Source organism: Fukomys damarensis, unplaced genomic scaffold (assembly GCF_012274545.1).
Source record: "Fukomys damarensis isolate Sample0158 unplaced genomic scaffold, DMR_v1.0_HiC HiC_scaffold_9, whole genome shotgun sequence".
NCBI lineage: Eukaryota > Metazoa > Chordata > Mammalia > Rodentia > Bathyergidae > Fukomys > Fukomys damarensis.
Window position 1 is genome coordinate 42634777 of NW_022900921.1, and position 19195 is coordinate 42653971.

At 40.8% G+C, this 19195-nt stretch overlaps 1 pseudogene; it reads left to right on the top strand.

The window, feature by feature from the left end:
- Nucleotides 1-1835: 1835 nt before the first annotated feature.
- LOC104875590 lies at nt 1836-3034 on the top strand (annotated as a pseudogene).
- The last annotated feature ends 16161 nt before the right edge of the window (nt 3035-19195 follow it).

The following is a 19195-nucleotide window of genomic DNA, read 5'->3' on the forward strand; positions in this document are numbered from 1 at the left end:
AGAGACAGCTGCCACCCAGCTCCAGCCAATGGCTGCTCCTAGGAATGGAAGCCCAGAGGACATACATCCTTTGCTTTTACAGAAGAAGTTGAAATTCTGACTCTAATGTTACTTTCCCCTATTTTAAAATAATAGGAAGACAAGATGGAGTACATTTTCTAGTTATATCTTGCTTTGGGACCTCATCTTCCAACTTCTGTGAAACTTTCCTAGTTACCATTGTCTTAAATGTGAACCAAGGGAGGGAGGCCTCAAACCTGGCTTGAGTCCCAGACTTTCCATTCAGCACCTGGGTAACATATGAATATAAGGCTTATATGTTATTAATATATGTGCTGCATACTAATATGTTGTATATTATTAAATATTATACTAATATAAGCTATATTAATATACTAATTAATATACTAATATACTAATTAATACACTATATATTATTTTAATTACATAAATATACTAATTACTATACTACCTATTCTATAAATCACACTCACATATTTGAAGACTAGCTTTCACAGTTATAAAATAAGACATCAATCACTATATTAGTCAGCTTTTCACTATTGTATCAAAATACTCAAGACAGGCTACTTTATGAAGAAAAGAATCTTATTTTAGCTCACTCTTCTGGAGGTACAAGGTCTAAACAGTATAGCATAGGCTCTGCCAAAGACTGCTCTGAGCTACACCACATATGTGCTCTCTTTCCCTATAAACCCACCAGAATGGCTGGGCATGGTGGCACAGACCTGTAATTCTAGCAATTGGGTGGCTGAGGCAGGAGGATCGCCATCAGTTCCAGGCCGTCCTGGGTTACACAATGAGTTCAAGGCCAGCCTGAACTATATAGCAAGACTCTGTCTTAAAAAAAAAAAAAAAAAAAAAAAAGCCACCAGGATTCAATCATGAGGACTCCACCCTACAATCTAATCTAATCTAATCACTCCCCAAAGGCCCCACTTCTAAGTACCAGCATAGGATTGTTTCCTATCTCTTAAGAGCATAAGCATAAGGGTGTGTGTGTGTGTGTGTGTGTGTGTGTGTGTGTGTGTGTGTGTGTACAAACCAATTCAAACAGCAGCACCATAATTAGGGAGCTACCTGAAGCCTGGGGCCTGATAATTTGCGAAAAAGCTTCTCTCAAGCCAGAGTGAGGCAGACATGAATGGGATTGGAATTGAAGGGCGTCTGGCAGCAGCCACAGAAGGGAATGCTGAAGATTGGCTGTATTTTCTCATCTTCTATGTTTGTTTCTTGTTTTTGTGGCTGTCTGAGCCATGTGACTCTTGACATGGTGCATGCCCTTTCTAGGAACTTCTACCCCTTCAGATGAGACAAAAGATGCATAGAAAGGGCTTAGAGTGGCAGGGAGAAACTGGGGCAGGAAGTGGCCCTGTCAGTCCAGGACAGTGCTTCTTTTCTCCCACCTCTGTGCCAGCACAGTGGTCACATCCTGTCTTCCCCATATCTGCTCTACTCCAGACTTGTCCAGACTCTGCAGTGATCACATGATGTTCAGTTTTTTAAAAAGCAACGTGTTAAACATGATTAGATTGGGTGCACACTCTATGCACACTCTAAGGGGAACTCATACCTTCTACTCTCACCTCCCTCTCTCTGGCCTGACCCTTACTTAGGTGAGGGCTCGTCTCTCTGCTCTTCTTCATCATCTTACCAGAAAGAGACCTGTTTTCCTGACTCTGAACCCGTTGCTCCCAGTTCCCCTCCCAGATCCCAGCTATGGATGGGCAGGTTGCACTTGTGAACTGAGAGGAGAGCCACAAGGGTTGTACACACTGGGCTTCCTGGCATAGTGGCTGACTGACACTTAAACCATGGACCAGGTGACAGCAGAGGAGGCCCTCCCGCACCTATATGTGAGCACACATGCTTCTCCAATGGATGAGCCCATCTCCTGCTATCCTTTCCACACTGAAGATGAAGTTGATGATACTTTGCTCACAGATGAAACTCGTGGTCACATTTATAACTGAGGAAGACATCACGATTGTCAGTTTTCCAAGCAGGACTGGCCCATACACAACTTGGATATCGATGAAGTTCAGCTTTACCCAAGAGCCCTGTCTGATGTCACTGAGAAGAAGCACAAGTAGATCCTCAAAATTACTGGGATGGAGACCAAGAGAAGTACCTGCAAGATCCTGCTTTTGATACCAGTTACTCCTCTGAGCCTTGCTGGCAGTCCCCAAATCACCATGAGAGCAAAGTGCTGTGATCTGGAGTGTGGTCACATCTATAACTACAAAACGAGATCACTGTCACACTTAGATAACTTCGTTTGAAGTTGGAGAGTGAAGTTAAGCATTACTATGACCCCAAACTTATTACAGATCTTTTCCAATGGAAAAGAACAAAGCAAAGAGAAATATACTAAGAAAGGCAAGCAAACCAAACTGTGATAGGAACAGTTAGTTAAGGCATGGACGGCCCTTGAGGAAGCATCTCAACCACTGGCAGAGAAGGACAAGAAAAAGAATCAAGGGTTTGATTTTGATTCCTCTATTGTGGGAAGTATTCAGTTCAGTTCACAGCATGAACCCACTGGTGTTGTGGACAAATTAAGTGACCTGAATAGTTCCATGTCTCAGCTAGAATTGAAAAGCTTGATCTCCAAATCAATAGCTGAGAGAAGCAGAGAAAGGCATGGCCAGCCTGGCTCAGCTGGAAGCACTGTACCAGTCATCCCAGGACCCCATTAACCAGTCTTGCCACAAGGTCAGGAAGGACCAGAAGGTTGAGCAGGACAACTGACGAGTTACTTAGACACATTTTTTTTTTTTTTTTTTGTAGCAGGGGAGGATGCCGACCTGCTAGAAACCGAGCTGAGCAAGGACCAGAAGGTTGAGGAGAAAGGAATCAGGAAAATATTTCTGAACCACAGCAGGAGCTCCCGCTCAACAAGCAGCTGGTGTCCATGCACAGCCCATGGGGTACACTGAAGTCCCTCTTTGCTGACAGCATCCCCACAGCTCCCCCTAGGACCAGCAGCAGCATCCTCAGATATTTGAACTAAACACTCAGCAGACATTCTTGGGGTCCTGTCTTTTTTATTACCAGTGCTTAGGCATTTTTGTTTTTGTTTTTGTTTTTTTAACTTGAATCAGATGGTATCCTTTAGTAAGGATTTTATCAGTTCTCAGTTTTTAAAATTCCAGACTTTTTTCTACATGTGAGATCATTTTCATTTTAACTGGCATGTTGTTTGCACACAAAAAAGAATCAAGCAAATAATATAATATAGGAAGGGACAAAAGAAATGCACTAAGACCAATAAACACATTCTCTCCTAGAATAGTGATCTGTTTTACTGGAACAAAACTCTTGCCTTGAAATGTACGTGGTCAGACTGTAGAAAACTGAATGGAAATATCTATTTTTTTCATACTGTGCATATTTCTTTTTTCTCTTAAATCCTCTTATTGGTACATTTTAGGTATATAATACATTTACACTCATCATTGGGAACTTGTACCTTTACATTATGGACCTTGTTTCTTATATTTTCCCCATTCCCCTGTGCTCCCCTCAACCCCTCCACCTCTTCCTATTTGCAAAAGCTTTGCTTTCATTTATTTCTTATCTCATACTTTTTTCCTTTCACTTCTTTCCTTTCCCCTAGCCCTCCCACTTCCCCTACCATTTAGCAGCTTTTTTCATATTTCACATTATCAATTATTCATTTTAATTCTTATTTATACTGTTAGTTTCTTATACCAGAGAAACTATTCAATATTTACACGTGTGTTCTATTTATTTCACTTAAGAGTATGTCCTCAATATGCATTCATTTAGCTATAAATGTCTCTAATTTCCCATTCTTTATGGCTGAGTAGTGCTCCATTTCATTAACACACACACACACACACACAACTTTCTTTATCCAGTTTCCAGTTGATGGGCACTTGGGCTGTTTCCAAGCTTTAGTTATTACAAAAGGTGCTGCTATAAACATGGGTGCACATATATAACTGTGGTATAATTCTAATTCTTTAGGGAGGATACCCTGTAGAGGAATAGCTGGGTCAAATGGGACCTCTAATAGTAGTTTTTGAGGTATCTCCATATTGATTTCCACAGTGGTTGCACCAGTCTGCACTCCTACCAAAAATGGAGAAAGTTTCCTTTCTGCCCACAACCCTGTCAATATTTGTTATTGGTTGATTTCTTGATAATCATTCTTTCTGGGGTGAGATGGAATCTCAGTGATGCTTTCATTTGCATCTCTCAGATAACCAGTGATGTTAAACTTTTTTTTTTCATATGTTTATTTGCTGCTTTTTCTTCTTTGTCTAAGAAATGTCTGTTCATTTCAGAGGCCCATTTTTGAATTGGGTCTTTAAATTTGGGAGGTCTGACTTTTTAAAGTTCTTTATATATTCTAGATAGTAGTCCTTTGTCTGAGGAACAGCTGATAAAATTTTTTTCTCACATTGTGGGTTGTCCTTTAGCACTGTTTCTGGTTTCTCTTACAGTGCGGAAGCTTTTTAATAAAATGAGATCCCAGTTGTTGATTCTTTGTGCTAATTCACATGCTAACTGAGGATTTGTTCATAAAGTCTTTTTTTTTATGCTGCTGTCATCAAGAGTTCTAACTTATCTTTCCACAAGTTTAGTGTTTCTATTTTAATATTTAGATCTTTAATTCACTTGGATTTTAGTTTAGTGCAAGGCAGGATCTAGTTTTAATCTTGGCAGGTTGAAATCCAGTTTTTCCAACACCATTTATTAAAGAGGCTGTCTTTCCTCCAATGAGGATGGTTCGATCCTTTGTCAAAGGTGAGATGGCTGAGTATGTCTGGAGTTGTTTCTGCATATTCTAATCTATTCCACTGATCCTCAGGTCCGTTTCTTTGCCAGTACCATGCTGTTTTTATCACAGTGGCTTTGTAGTATAGTTTCAAGTTGGGGATTGTGATACACCCTGTCATGTTTCTGTTGCCTAGAATGGCTTTTGCAATTCCATGTCTCTTCTGGTTCCAAATGAATTTTTCAATTGTTTTCTCTAGTTCTGTGAAATATACTCTTAGGATTGCATTAAATCTATATAACAGTTTTGGAAGTATGGCCATTTTTACTATATTGGTTGTTCCTATCCAGGAAAAAGGGATGTCTTTCCATTTTCTTATATTCTCTTTGATCTCTTTTTCTCAGAGTGCTGTAGTTTTTAATGTAGAGGTCTTTTGCTTCCTTCATTAGATTAATTCCTAGATATTTCATTTTTGGGGGGTGGTATTTTGAAAGGAATTGTTTCTCTAATTTCTTTCTCAGTGAGTCTGTTATTTGTGTACAAGAAGGCTATTAATTTTCTAGTGTTGACCTTGTAACCAGCTACTCTACTGAATCTGTAAGTCTAGAAGTCTTTTGGAGGAGTTTTTTGGGTCATCCATAGAGAGTATCATAACATCAGTAAATAATGACAGTTTAACTTCTTCCTTTCCTATCTGTATTCTTTTTTTCTTTCTCTTGTCTAATTGTGTAGCTAATGTTTCAAGAACTATATTAAACAGGAGTGGTGATAGTGGACATCTTTGTCTTGTTACTGATTTTAGTGTGAAAGTTTTCAGTTTTTGACCATTTAGTATGATGTTGGCTGTTGGTTTTTCATAGATAGCTTAATCAGGTTGAGATAAAGGCCTTGTATTCCAATTTCTCTTCCAATGTAGGGTTTTTATCATGAATGGGTGTTGGATTTTTGTCAAATGCTTTTTTTGCCTCTACTGAGATGATCAATGGTTTTTGTCTTAGTACTGTTAATATAGTATATTACATTTATTAATTTACATATGTTGAACCATCCTTGCATCCTTGGGATAAATATAACTTGGTCAGGGTGTATGATCTTCTTGATGACCCTCTGTATTCTGTTTGCCTATATCTTGTTGAGGATCTTTGCATCTATGTTCATAGGGGAGATTGGCCTGTAGTTCTTTTTGTGGGGGTGGGGGTTGAGACAGGGTCTCACTATGTAGCTGAGACTGACCTGGAACTCACTATGTAGCCCAGGCTGATCTCAAACTCACAGCCATCCTCCTGCCTCAGCCTCCTGAGTGCTGGGATTATAGGCATGCACCACCATGCCCAGCTGTAGTTCTCTTTTTTGGTTGGGTCTTTCCCTGGTTTTGGAATCAAAGTAGCACTTACTTCCAGGAATTAATTTGGGAGAATTACTTCCCTTTCAATTCCATTGAAAAGTTTAAAGAGTACTGGCAATAGTTCTTCTCTAAATGTCTTGTAGAATTCAGCGGTGAAGCCATCAGGATCTGGGCTTTTCTTTGTTGGTAATTTTTAAATTTCACTGTTTTCATTTTCACTGATTGTAATTGGGGTGTTTAGAATTTTTATATCTTCTTCGTTCAGCTTTGGTAATTTGTATGTTCATTTCTATGTTTTTCCATTTTATTGAAGTAGGTATTGACGATCCTCTGGGTTTCTGCTGGATCTGTTGTGACTTCTTTTTCATTTGTAATTGCATGGATTTGAGCGTTTTTTTTCCTTATTTTGATAAGGTTGGCTAAGGGTTTATTGATTTTTACTGATTCTTTCCAAAAAAATCAACTCCTCAATTCGTTGGTTTTTTTGTATTGTTCTCTTAGTCTCCATTGCAATGATTTCTGCTCTGATCTTATAATTTCCTCCCTTGTACGAGCTTTGAGTTTGTCTTGTTTTTCTTTTTCTAGGAGCCTGAGGTTCAGCATTAGGTTCTTTATTTAAGCCCTCTCTGTTTCACTGGTATGGGCATTCACTGCTATGAATTTCCCTCATAGAACTGCTTTCAATGTGTCCTACAGATTTCTGTACATTGTATTAGTATTAACATTTGATTATAGAAACTGTCTAATTGCTTTTTAAATTTCCTGTGACCCAATGGTTGTTGAGGAGAATGTTACTCAATTTCCATGTGTTTGTGGGGTTCTTGCGGTTTCTTATGCTATTGATCTCTAATTTTATTGCACTATGGTCTGATAATATACATGGGAAAACTTCAATTCCTTTGCATTTACTTAAGCATGTCCTATGAGGTAGCATGTGGTTGATTTTGGAGAATGACCTGTGTGCAGCCAAAAAGAATGTATATTCTGATTTTGTGGGGTGGAACATTGTAGACATCTATTAAGTCCATTTGTTCAAAAGTTTGGTTCAGTTCTATTATTTCATTGTTGATTTTCTGTTTAGATGATCTGTCTACTTGTGACAGTGGAGTATTGTGGTCTTCCGACTACAAATGTACTTGATTTTCATGTCCATTAATATTTGTTTTGTATAATTGGGAGCATTAGTATTTGGTGCATATACATTTATGATTGTCATCCCTTCCTCTTGGATTGTTCCCTTTACAAGGATGTAGTGACCTTCTTTGTCCCTCTTAATTAGTTTTGGTTTGAAATCTACTTTGACTGAAAATAAGATAGCTACCCCTGCTTTTTTTTGGGTTCCTGTTGCATGTAGAACTGCTTTCCATCCTTTTACTTTCAGTCTATGAGTTTCTTTTTGAACTAGGTGCATTTCTTGTATACAGCATACTGTTGGATGTTGCTTCTTAATCCATTCTGCCAGTCCATTTCTTTTGATTGGTGAATTGAGGCAATTGACATTCATGGTTATAACTGATATGTACTGACATATCTTTGTCATGTTATTTTCTTGTTGTTGGCTCTTTTTTATTTTTATTTTTTAATTTTCCCCCCCTCTTCCTTTAATTTGCTGCTGTGCCTGATGGTTTTGCTCAGTTGGGCCTCATGAAGTTGTGACCTTCATTGTCTTTTTCTAGGATATTATTTAGAATTGTTTGGAGTGCTAGTTTGGTATTCATGAAGTTTCTTGGGTGTTCTTTGTCATGGAAATATTTTATTTCCCCATCAATTTTGAAAGATAGTTTTGCAAGATACATTGTCTAGGTTGGAGATTGTTTTCTTTTAGAGCTTGAAATACCTCACTCCAGGCTCTCCTTGACTTGAGGGTTTGTGTTGAAAAGTTTCTACTCTGAAAACTACAGCACTCTGAAAAAAGAGATTGAAGAGATATCAGAAAATGGAAAGACATCCCCTGTTCCTGGGTAGGAAGAATCAACATAGTGAAAATGCTATATAGATTCAATGCAATCCTAGTTGAACTCCAAGCAGCATACTTCACAGACCCTGAGAACATAATCCAAAAATTCATTTGGAACCAGAAGAGATCTAGCATAGCAAAAGCAATTCTAGGCAATAAAGACAAGGTAGGTGGTATCACAATCCTCAACTTGAAATTATACTACAAAGCTACTGTGATAAAATGGCATGGTACTGGCAAAGAAACAGACCTGAGGATCAGTGGAATAGATTAGAAGATGCAGAAACAACTCCAGACATACTCAGCCACCATCTTTGACAAAGGAACCAAACATCCTCACTGGAGGAAAGACAGCCTCTTTAATAAATGGTGCTGGAAAAACTGGGTTTCAATTTGCCAGTGATTAAAATTAGACCTATATCTCTCACCATGCACTAAACTAAAATTGAAATGGATTAAAGATCTAAATATTAAAACAGAAACACTAAACTGGCTGAAAGAAAGGTTAGGTAGAACTCTTGAAGACATTGGTGTAGGAAAAGATTTTATGAACAAAACCTTCATTGCCTGTGAAACTGGCACAAACAATCAACTAGTGGTATTTCTTCTTATTAAAAAGCTATTGCACAGCAGAGAAATGACCAACAGTGTGAAAAGATAACCCACAATGTGGGAAAAAATTTTTACCATCTGTTCCTCAGACAAAGGTCTACTATCTAGAATATATAAAGAACTTTAAAAATATCAGACCTCCCAAATTTAAAGACCCAACCCAAAAATGGGCATCTGAAATAAACTGACACTTCTCAGACAAAGAAGTAGAAATAGCAAATAAACATATGAAAAAATGTTCAACATCATTGGTTATCTGAGAGATGCAAATGAAAATAACGCTGAAATTCCACCTCACCCCAGAAAGAATGACTGTTATCATGAAATCAACCAATAACAAATGCTGGTGGGGCTGTGGGGAAAGAGGAACCTTGCTCCATTGCTGGTGGGAGTGCAGACTGGGGCAGCCACTGTGGAAATCAATATGGATTGGAAGTCCTATTTGACCCAGCTATTCCCCTGCTATTCTTCCCCAAAGAATCAAAAGAATCATACCACAGTGGTATATGTGCACCCATGAGCACAGTAGCATGGAAACAACCTAATTGCCCATCAATGGGAAACTGGATAAAGAAAATTGTATTTTTTAATAAAATGGAGTGCTACCCAGCCATAAGGAATGATAAACTAGAGACATTTATAGCTAAATAGATGCATATTGAGGAGATACTCTTAAGTGAAATAAATAGGACACACATGTGTAAATACCAAATAGTTTCTCTAGTGTGAGAAACTGAAAGTATAAATAAGGACTAAAAGGTATAATAGATAATGTGAAATAAGAAGAAAAGGTTCAAAAGGGAAGGGGAAGTGTGAGGTGTAGAGGAAAGGAAAGAAAGGAATGGAATTAATATGAAGAAAAGAAAAATGGAAACAAAGTCTTTGTAGATAGGAAGGGGTGGAGGGTTGAAGGGAGTACAGGAGAATGGAGGAAAAAAATAAGAACCAAGATGGATTACGTAAAAGTGCAAATTTCCAATGATTAATGTCATCCTATTGCATACCTTAAACATACCAATCAAATTAATTTTTAAAAATGTAACAAGGAAATTTAGGGGAAAAAAGTCTGCTGTGATTCTGATGGACTTTCCTTTGTATGTGATTTGTTTCTTTTCTAAACTGCTTGTAGAATTTTGTTCTTCTGGGTTTCTGGGATCTTGATTATTATATGTCTAGGTGTAGAATTTTTTTGATCATGGCTAGTTGGAGTCCAATCACTTCTCTGTATGTCAAATTCTTTCACTCTGTTTTGGAAGTTTTCTGTCATTAATTCTGTGAAAAGTGTTGGTTTTTTTGTTTGTTTTTTTTTAATGTCTTTTCTTTCTCCTGAGTTTTTTGTGGACACCTATCAGTCTTTTTTTTTTTGACACCTATCACTCTTATGCTATTTTTCTTTGTGTTATCTAGGAGCTGTTAAATTGATTTCTCATGGTCCCTTACTAATTTTAAGAAATCTCTTTTCTGACTGCCATCCTGTCTTCTACATCTGATATTCTGTCTTCAGATTACTCATTCTATTGTGAATACTTTCACTGGCTCTGTTTGCATCAGTTTCACAGAATCATTTCTTTCCTATGTTGGACATTTATGGTTTCCATTTCTTTCCTATGCTGGGCATTCATGGCTTCCATCATGGTCCTGAGCTCATCTATTTTTTTTTCTGTTTCTGTTCTAGAGTTTTTAATCATGTCTTTCATTCTGCTCACCATCTCTGTATTTATCTGAGAAATTATTTCTGTTTTGAATTTTTCTAGTGCCTCATTCATCTGTTTTGTTACTTCCTGTGCTATCAGTTCAGGGTGTCCAAGTGGTTGATTGTCAGACTTTTCCACCTCGTTTTCCCCAGAATTTGCCTTTGGTGAGTGGAAGTATGGGTTTGCAACTTTTTTAAGTGTCTTCTCATTTCTATTTTTGCTGTTGGTGCTGTTTTGGGGTTAATTCCTGGGTTGATACTTCAATATCACTTATTGTAATTATCCTCATTGCTTGTATTTAGAACCCTTATGGAATGATTGGTTCTCAGAAGTGTCTTCCAGATATAGCTGGTCTTTAGGTTTTGAGTCTCTAATGACTCTGAGGTAATCTCATTTTCATTATTCCAGGAAGGACAACTGATTAGAGCAATCAAAACACCTTAGCCCAAGTGATACAATCCACAACAACAATAGCATCAAGCACAGCTTAGAAAGTGACAATTTGTAGTAGTTATTAATCCATTACCTTTAACAGTGTGAATTAAATAAAAATGAAGTATCAGCCCATAATATGTTTATAGTGAATAAACTCTTCAATACAGCAACTTTGCCCTTCAATTTTTTTTTTATACCAGGGATCAAACTTGGGACTTTACTCTTGCAAGGCAGGCAGCAGAACCACTGAGCTAAATCCCCAGCCCTACTTAACCCTTCAAGATGGGGACTTAAAAGGAATTGGGGAAGGAGAAATAAGATAGGTAGAAGGATAGGAAAAGGTTAGAAGTGAGGCCAGAGGACACAGGAAGATCACACAAACTCTAGGAAACTGTTAAGGATGAGGGGGAAAGACAGAATGAAAGAACAAAAACAAGAGCAGAACAACCTAACATCAATAGGGAAGCTAGAAACTGTATTGACTTTCCTTTAAAACTGACAATTGAGAGAAGGAAAAGGAAGAAGAAAAGAAAAAAAAAAAGGAATCCAAATTAGTATGGAAACAGGAACAAACAGGGAGAGAGATGAACAAGGTGGAAGACAGTGAGAGAGTGAGTGAATGAGAGAGAGAAAAGAAAAAAGAAAAAGAAAGAATAAATTTGAAAAGAGAAGAAAAATAAAACAAAAATAAGAGAAAAAATAACTGCAAATAAATAAAATAAAATAAAAAATAAAAATGAATAGCATCCTTCAGGGTATGTCTCTCCTGTCACAATAGACAACATGGGCATCTAAGTCAATTAGTCTCAGATCTAAGTCAATTAATCTCAGCAAGCCAGCAGCTGAGATTAGGGGTGATTTCTGGCTGTAAGGCCCAAGTTGAGCTCCCCGACCTCCTGCTGTGTTGGACTCTGCAAGGTTCTACTGCAGGTTACAGCTGCCCTTCCCTTGAAGATATTCCAGGGTCTTATGGGTGGTAGTGATCCCTCAAGCTTACCAACTATGGTGGTCTGGTGTACCTGTATTGCAGAGATTTTCTTAACTTTTCCAGTGTGCTTCAATTTACATCAAGAAGCCTCAGAGAGGCTCTCTTTCTGTTGTTCACTCCAGTGGTGGTGCTATGGTAGGCTGAGCAGCTCAACTCCTTGGCTTCTCCTCCTTGTGCATATTTTTTAAAACACACCATACCAGCAGTAATTGAAAGCAAATGCCTAATTTAGTACACATGTGTTATGTACCTCAAGGTAACAAAAGCATGTGGCAAAACCCACATGAACCCATAGAGCTTCACAGTGTGATTTATGTTCAGCTAACAACTATTATAGGAAACTATTCTCTATCAAAATGTGTTCTGGTATTCACAGTGAAGTGTTGATATATCACATTTTATTTATTTTAACAAAGCAGTATATTTTCTGTACTTATGATAAAAATGAACTTAGTTTTTAAAAAATTATTTGTAAGGACACTTTATGCATTTGGCACTATAGTTTGTCCCCCATCCACCTGAAGATGTCCCATCAGCTCCCCCAAGGTTGTCTCCATATACCAAAATGTTCATTTAAATAAAGTACTCACTGTATACAGGAATTTGTATTTTGGAGATGCTTGATCTATCTACAAAAAATAATTAGGAATTACCTTACTACAATATGTTCCCAGAAGTCTTAATTGTGTGTGTGTTTTTTCAAAAATAACAACTATAATATTAGACTTGTGTGCATGGAAGTAATTAAGGTACATCATTGCAGGAGATGGCAATATTGATTATGTGCAGTGCAGGCTGTAAGCAGTGCAGGCTATAAAGAGTTACACCCACAAGTGACTTGTTTATAGAAGTGAGTTCAGCCAAAGCCTATGTGCCAGTCAGAGTAACTGGCACCCAAATTCTATTCCCACAATTAAAACCTTCTTACTAAAGGACAATGTTCTAATTACAACCATAAATTTTGTCTATTCTATTCCTAATTCAAGAATGCTTTGTCTTGTCCTTTAGGAGCCTTGTTTTACATTAATTTCCATAGAAACTGCATGGCTGCACATCCTCACACTTAATATTGCCCTTGCACATAGCATGCCTTTACCCTAATTGATTACCAATAAAAATCAGTGGCTTGGACTGGCCAGTGCCTTTGTTAGTTGCACCAGCATTGGTTGTCCTGGCACCTCGCTTTCTGTCTCCCTTAGTTCTGTCTTTTAGGTTTTCGTTTTTTTCTCCTCAGACCTGCATCATACACTGGGCAAGAGACTAGAGCCTACTGCAGAGGTTTCTGGGAATGTTTCAGGGGTCCTCAGTACATCATTATTGTGGTTTAAAAGTGATACATGATAAGACACTTTGTTTTCACTGTGTTTTGACTGAATGACTTACTCCTCATCCCAGGGCACAAGTGAATAAAGTTAGTTTAAATGTAGCATGTGTCATCATAGTTTTTTAGAATTCATCTCATTTATTTTACTGAATACTGTCTATATCTTTGGCAATCTTGGTTAAAAAAAAGAACAAATAAAACATGGCCAACAAAAACAAATAAAATAAAACAAAACATACATAATTAATTCTGACTTCATAAAAAGAAAAGTATAGCATATGTATGACACCATGGAAATCTTCCTGTTTGGAACACACTGAAATGCAGGTGGGAGGGTTGGTGGGAGAGTTCTACTTGTATCTTTCTCGTAGCCAAATGGACATTTGTTTGCAGGAACAATGAGCTCCCAAGCCTGACTTTGCTCCTGGTCTAGATTTCTCTGCCAGGAACACAGAGCTTGGCCAGGTACATGGCTGGGTGTGCCTTTCCCAGGCAAGGTACCCTAGCTCTTGCTTGGTTCCTATTGGCCTTTTAGCTTTCTCCTGCCTTGCCACATCAATGGACCCTGAAGTCAGGTCCTCTTTTTCCTCAAACACCCTTGTCCTTTCTCCCAGAGAATTCCCCATTCCCACTTCATGCTCACTGCCATATCCAGATCAGAGCCACCTACTGCACTGGATCTGACTGTCCACAATGTAAAGTGTCTGACATGGAATAGCCTAGTGCATTGTCTGTCTCTGCACATGTGAAGTCTCAACTCTCACCTCTTTTTTGCTGTGATGTGGATGTGGCTCATCCCACAAGGATGCATTGGTCTCCAGTGTGGCAGGATTAAGTGGTGGTGGGTTCCTTTAAGAGGCAGGGCCTAGCAGAAGGTGATAACATCAGTAGGGGCACCACCTTCAGAAGGCACTAACCTAGCTCTTATGGAACTCTGGTTTTTATAAAGCTAAAAAAAATAGTAGGCCTGGCCCCTCCCTAATATCTGGCTTCCCGTGTCACCTTATGACCCCTCTTAAGCATGTTCCTGCCTAATGGCATTTGCTCTAAGATTCTTGCCAGAGACCAAGCAGGTAGCACCACCTGTCTTAGTTATTTTTATCTTGTTACTGAGACAAAATATCCAACACCCAAAGTTAAAGAGGGAAAGGTTTATTTGGCTTACAGTTCCTAGAGTTTTCAGTCCATAATTGGCTGTCTCCAAGGAAAGATGGCAGACCAGCAACAGTTCATGGTGGCAGAAGACAGCAAAAGCAATAAGAGAAACTTAATAGATTTTTTTTCTGTCCCTTTTACCCCATCCAGACTACCAGGATTGAGGTGATGCCAAACCAATCACTCATGTTCAGTGATTTAGTAATCGCACACCCTTAATCCCAGCATCACACATTCCATATTCAGCCACCTCTGAAAAAGAAAGCCTCACCTCATCTGCATGAGATTTTGGCTGAGGGAGGCATCTAATCACAAGCCATACCACCAATATCAGTCTTTCAGGCTCCAAAACTGCATGCTAAATCAACTTCGTACATTATCCAGCCAGAGGTGTTTTGTTTGGACAGCACAAAACAGCCTAAAACATCTTCCCAGCTTCCTAATTTGGGTGGTACTACTTGCTTCCTTATAATGACTGCAGCTTACATCTCAAGCTTAGCCTCTGGTGCTCTTTTTGCCTTGTATGTTAAGTCAGCTGCTGGTTCCCATCTGTCTGCCTTTTTAAGCTGTCTTGGGGCCATGATCTTGCCTCTCATTTCCTGTGCCCTCATTAAGACAAAACCCTTGGACTTCAGCCTTTTGGTAAAGTATTGCAGAAGTCCCTGAAATCCAGGTTCAATGTGAAAAAGGATACATCTTGGCTTAGCATAAGACTACAACCAAGGATTGGAACCAAAACCTGGAGAACATCCAGGACTAAGAAAGAAGTCATGTTTTAATGCAGAGAAGGACTATGGGGAAGAGGGTGGAGAAGTCACCAGAAGCCCTCTCCAGTGAATGAGGCAGGTCACCCTACCCCATCCTATTTCAGCAGGACCTCCTTCATCGGGTGAGGGTGACTGACAACTGCATTTACCTCTCCAGACCAGACTTGAAGGACAGATGGACCAGTCCTCCATCAAGACTTTAGGACAAGGTAAGGCCCTGAGGCTCAGTCCCAGTCAGGCCTGTCCCCATGGACAGGAGGGGCACTTAATCATCTCCCAAGGTCTCAGACCAGATACCTCAGTCAGGGATCTCCCATAAAGTGGAAGGAAATGTTTAACCTCTGGGTGATTTGTATGAGTGACTGTGAACCTGATTGTGGCTTGTCAAAATTAGGCTCTGGGGCTCCATGGCCTTGGCTACAGACTTTGAGTGGGCCCTAACCTGTGTTTCCATGGTGACATCTATGGCATAAAGATGACTTACCTCCCAGGTTGGGGACTATGGGTGCATGTTCAGCCAAGACCTGCCTAAATTCCCGCCAGGGGTGTGGCCAGTCAGGCACAAGAGTTAGAAGAGTCAGGTCTCCCATCCTTTGGTTCAAGGGACACCACATAGACCATGGGAAACACACCTAGCCAGCTCTCTATCTTAGATTGTATGTTAAAGGATTTTAAGAAAGGTTTCGTTGGTGACTATGGAATCAAAATGAAATCCTCCAAACTCAGGACCCTCTGTGAAATAGAATGACCTAAGTTCAATACCAGCTGAGGTCGCCATCTGAGGGAACCTTAGACATTCCCACCATTCAAACAATATGGTGAATTGCCACCAGGTCCTGCAGACCAATTCCCCATATAGATTTCTGGTTAGAAATTGCCCAGACCCTCCTATACTGGGTACAGTTCTGCACCAAGGACAGAGTAGGATCCTTGTCTTTTAGGACTTGATCAGTCACCAAAAGGCCCCAAGAGACTTATTCACCAAGGGTCTCCTGAAGAAGTCCCCTCCTTTGAGTCATCCTCAGCACCTCCAACACCAGTCCTTCCAGAGAGCCCACCTCCTTCAAGTCCCCCACTGTTGCCTGTTTCTTCAGCTTCCAGTCCTGCCACAATCCCAGATGCCATCTGGACCAACACCTCAGATGAACCCCTTGCTGGGTGCCTCTGTTCAGCACAAACCCCAGCTGTCCAGATGCCCCTCCAGGAAGCACATGACCTCATGCAAGTCCAACCCAGCCAGGTCACCCTCTATTATCAGCCTTTCACCACTACTGATCTTCTCAAATGGAAGCAACACAATCCATCTTACTCTGAAATACTCCAGGCTCTCATTGCTCTCATAGAGTCCATCTTTCAGATCTACTTGTCCATGTGAGATGATTGCCATGAGCTGCTCCTTACTCTTTTCTATACTGGTGAAAGTCATAGAATTCTCACAGAGGCCACAAAATGGTTACAAGAACAGGCCCCTGGAGGTGTCATGGACCCAGAGGAATGAGCAAGGACTGTGGCTCCTCATACCAAGCTGGCGTGGGGCTTCTATTCCCCTGATGGTCAGGCCTCCCTCAAATGATACAGAGAGGCAATTCTGAGGAGCATCTGAACAGGAGCCAACAAACATGTCAAAGACTGCCTCTGTGGCTCAAAAACCAGATGAGTTACCAGGTGACTGTTGTGAACGACTTTGTGAGGCATTCCATATTCACACCCTGTTTGATCCTGAAGCTCCTAAAAACCAACCAGTGAGTGGTCAACACTGCCTTCATGGCCCAGTCAGCCCACATTTTCCAAAAGCTCCAAAATCTTGAAGGGTTTGCAGGCATGAACACCACCCAGCTCCTGGAGATTGCTACAGTCTTTGCCAACCAGGATCAAGAGGCCCAACACAAAACAGTCAAACAAATGAAGCAAAAAGTCTCACTTCTTGCAGAAGGTTAGACCCTGTTCTGAGACCAGGACAACAATGCAAAGGGGTCGGGGCACAGAAACAGATCCCCTTGTGCTCTGACCAGCGTGCTTACTGCAAGGAGATTGGACACTGAAAAATGAGTGCCTGAACTAGAAGGGCCTTTCTCCAAATCGAAAGGCCCCCAATGACACCAGCATCCACTACCAACTAGAGCCAACAATGCCAGGCATGACTGCACTTGCAGGTATTGACTCAGATTAGGACAGACTGGTACCCCTCAGTCTTGGCTCCCAGGAACCTCTAGTTAAAATGACAGCTGAGAGCCAACCAATAACTTTCATGGTGGACATAGGAATGGAGGATGGTTGTGATCCCTCTTGGTGACACCCTTCACAAAGAAAGAGGCCACCATCTTGGGGGCTACTGGGGTTCAGACTACCCATTCTGCTAGCTATGCTCCTGCCAACTGGGAGGACATAAGGTGGTTCATAAGTTCCTCTGCTTGCCTGAATGTCCTATACCTCTCTTAGGAAGAGACTTATTAACCAAACTGGGAGCCCAAATAGTTTTCATGTCCTGGGATCTGCCAGCTTGACTTCTGGTGGTTAAGAAAGCCTGATGCTGACTGTGACAGTCCCCAGGGCGGAAGAATGGAGGCTATGCGCTGTTGACCAGGAGATAATCCCCCCACCTCCATAACTGCTAGAGGCTTATCCGGAAGTAAAGGCTGAAAAGTCCCCACCAGCATGGGCAGGAATGAAGCCCCGGTCATAGTGGAACTCAAACTGGGGACAACACCTATCAGATTAAGGCAATATGCCATACCCAGGGAAGGCACAGATTGGGATCCAAGAACACATTAACTGGCTATGGGAGGCAGGAATCCTCAGAGTGTCAGCCCCCTTGGAATATTCCTCTGTTACTGGTCCAAAAGCCTGGGGGAAATGGATACCAGCCTGTACAAGATCTCTGAGTAGTCACCAAGACTACAGTCACCCTCTACCCTGTTGTTCCAAACCCCTATACTCTGCTGAGCCTACTCCTACCTGAGGCAGCACATTCACATGTCTAGATCTGAGGGATGCCTTCTTCTGCCTGTGGCTGGCCCTCCAGTCAGTTGCCTTTTGCTTTCAGATGGGAAGGTCCCGGCACTGGACAAAAGACACAGTTAATTTGGACAAGACTTCCTCAAACCTTCAAAAACTCCCCACCTTGTTCAGGGAAGCCCTTACAGCTGACTTGACTGACTTCCTGGGGGAAAAACTGAATTGCTCACTGCTTCAGTATGTAGATGACCTCTTGCTGGTAAGTAAAAACAAACAGAACTGCTGGGAAGGAAAACAAGCTCTCTTACAACTGCTCCTGGATGCAGGCTACAAGATATCCTGGGAAAGGCACAGATATGTCAACCTTCTGTTCATTATAACTAAAGAATCTTATTCTTTGGAAACGAGAGATAAGCAAGTTATCTGCACCCTCCTGATACCAGGCAACAGAAAAAAGCTGCAAGTTCTTGGGAGTGGCTGGATTCTGCAGGACCTGAATCCCAGGGTTCACAGAAAAAGCCAAGCCCCTCTATGGCACTCTCACTGAACCAGAAAACCAGCCTCTAAAATGGGAGGCCTAACAAGAAATAGCCTTCAAAGAGATCAAATGACTACTTGTCAGCACTCCTGTGCTGGTGCTACCAGACATACACCAAGAATTCAATCTCTGTTAATAAAAAGGACCATGTGGCCCTTGGGGTCCTGACCCAAACAGTGGGACCCTGGCAGAGGCCAGTGGCCTACCTGTCAAAACAGCTAGACACCATAGCAACTGGATGGCCCCCTTGCCTCCACACCCTGGCAGCAACTGTCACTCTCATCAAGGGAGCAGACAAATTTAACTCTGGGACAGAACCTTGAGGTATTATAACTGATGAACAATCAAGGACATAAATGGCTCTCAAATGCCAGGATGACTCAGTATCAAGGATTGCTTTGTGAAAACCCAAGTCACTTTAGACACCGCTCAGTCTCGAAACCCAGCCACCTTCCTTCCAACTGAGGAGGGCCCACCTGACCACAACTGTGAAGAAGTCGCCGATGAGCTGTTCTCCAGTTGACTTGACCTCACTGAAGTACCAGAGCCCAGACTAGATGCCACCCTATTCAGAGATGGCAGCAGCTTTATACAGGGTGGGGAATGGCTGGCAGGATGTGCAGTTATTACCGCAGACCAAGTCATCAAAGCAAGCCC